We start from the raw sequence: 2,656 nt of genomic DNA, 5'->3' as shown, positions 1-2,656 counted from the left end.
TATTATAAAATAGTACTTCAGTATATGACAAACCAATAGCAAACATAGAAAGATACAGAAGATACGTCATATGACGAAAAAGTCAAAAGGTCAGTCTTTCTGATTACCTCCACCTTTCCCCAAAGTTAGCCATTTTTGCATGATACAGCATGTACAGCCGTTCCTCAGAGATACTGTAGTCTCGTTTCCAGACTATAACCATAAACTGAATATCCCAGGAAAATGAGTAACACGAATTTTTTGGTTTCCCAGTGCATATTATGTTTACACTATACTATAGTCTATTAAGTGTTACAATAGCATTATGTCTAAAAAGCAATGTACATATCTTAATTAAAAGGTAGTTCATTTCTTAAAATGCTAATGATCATATGAGCCTTCAGTGGAGGGTCTTGCCTCAATATTGATGTCTGCTGACTTACCAGGGTGGTGGTTGCTGAAGGTTGGGTTGGCTGCAGCAATTTCTTAAAATAGGACAAGAATGATGTTTGCTGTATTGATTGACTCTCTTTCACGAAAGATTTCTCCGCAGTGTGCAATGCCATTTGATAGCATTTTACTTACAGTAGAACTTCTTTGACTATTGGAGTCAATCCTCTCAAACCCTGCTGTTGCATAAACAACTAAGTTTATGTAATATTCTAAATTTTTTGTTGTCATTTTAGCAATGTTCATAGCATCTTCACCAGGAGTAGATTCTATCTCAAGAAACCACTTTCTTTGTTCATGTATAAGAATAAACTTTTTAATCAATTAAAAATTTATCATGAGATGCAGCAATTTAGTCAAATCTTCAGGCTTCACTTGCAATTCTAGTTTTCATACTATCCCACATCTGCAGTTACTTGCTCCAGTGAAGTCTTCAATTCCTCAAAGTCATCCATGAGGGTTGGAATCAACTTCTTCCAAACTTCTGTTAATGGTGATATTTTTAACTGCCTCCCATGAATCATGAATGTTCTTAATGACATCTAAAATGGTAAATACTTTCCAGAAGGTTTCCAGTGTTCTTTGCCCAGATTCATTAGAGGAATCATCATCCACAGGCAGCAGTAGCCTTACACAATATATTTTTTAAATAATAAGACTTGAAAGTTAAAATGACTCCTTGATCCGTGGGTGGCAGAATGGATGCCGTGTTAGCAGGCATGAAAACGACATTAATCTCTTTGTACATCTCCATTAGAGCTTTTAGGTCAACAGGTGCAGTCTCGAGAAGTAGTAACATTTTGAAAGGAATCTTTTCTGAGCAGTAGTTCTCAAGACCGGGCTTAAAATATCAGTAAACCATGCTATAAACAAACAGATGTGCTTTCATCCAGGCTTTGGTGTTCCATTCATAGAACACAGGCAGAGAAGATTTAGTATGATCCCTAAGGCCCTAGGATTTTCAGAATGGTAAATGAGCACTGGATTCAACTTAAAGCCACCAACTGCATTAGCCTCTAACAAGAGAATCAGCCCATCCTTTGAAGCTTTGAAACTAGACGTTGACTTCTCTTCTCTGACTATGAAAGTCCTTGATGGCATCTTCTTCCAATAGAAGGCTGTTTTATCTACATTAAAAACCTGTTGTTTAGTGTAGCCACTTACTTATACTTTCATATTATGTAGACGGCTTTTTTCCTTAAACCAACCTTTTCTTCTACAACTTCCTCAGTTCCCTCAGCCTTCATAGAATTGAAGAGAGGCCCTTGTTATGGACTAGGCTTTGGCATAAAGGAATGTCATGGTGGTTTGCTCTTCTTTTCAGACGACTAAAACTTTCTTAATATCAACAGTAAGGCTTTCTCAATTCTCTTTGTTTGTCTCACTTCCTTGTCATTTGTGTGTTCATTGCAGCAGTGCTTCTAATTTCCGTCCAAAACTTTTCCTTTGCCTTCACAACTTGGCTGTTTTGTGCAGGAGGTCTAGCTTTCAGCCTATCTTAGCTTTTGACATGTTTTCATCACTAAGCTTAATCATGTCTAGCTTTTGATTTAAAGTGAGAGACATGTGACTCTTCCTTTCATTTGAACAATTACAGCTCATCGTAGGGTTATTAATTAGTCTTATTTCCATACTGTGTCTCAGGGAATAGGGACATCCAAGGGGAGAAAGAGAGGTGGGGAATCACCTGTTGGTGGAGCAGTCAGAACACATACAACATGTATCAATTAAGTTTACCATTTCATATTGGCGTGGTTTGTGGCACCCCAAAATAACTATTTTGTAACGATCAGTGATCAAAGATCACTGACCAGATATCACCATAACAGATACAAAAATAATAATAAAGTTTGAAATGTTATGAGAATCACCAAAATGTGACACAGAGACATGAAGTGAGCACATACGGTTGGAAAAATGGTGAGAATTGACTTGCTCAACATACGGTTGGCACAAACCTTCAATTTGCAAAAAAAAAAAAATGCAGTATCTGTGAAGTGCAATAATGTGAAGCACAATAAAATATGTATGCATATACACATAAATAACTTATTTTATACAATAGAATTGTCCTTAACACATCATTCTATAATTTGACCTTTTTTAAACTTTATGTTTACTAATCACTTATGACAATCAGCTTTTTGTACCACTTCATGCCAATCTACCATATTCTTTTAGTCTTTACATAATACTCCATTGTACAGATGTATAGTAATTTATTATC

The sequence above is a fragment of the Propithecus coquereli genome, unplaced genomic scaffold, assembly GCF_000956105.1.
Source record: "Propithecus coquereli isolate 6110/MARCELLA unplaced genomic scaffold, Pcoq_1.0 Scaffold51, whole genome shotgun sequence".
NCBI lineage: Eukaryota > Metazoa > Chordata > Mammalia > Primates > Indriidae > Propithecus > Propithecus coquereli.
Note: the sequence above shows the minus strand (reverse complement) of the source record.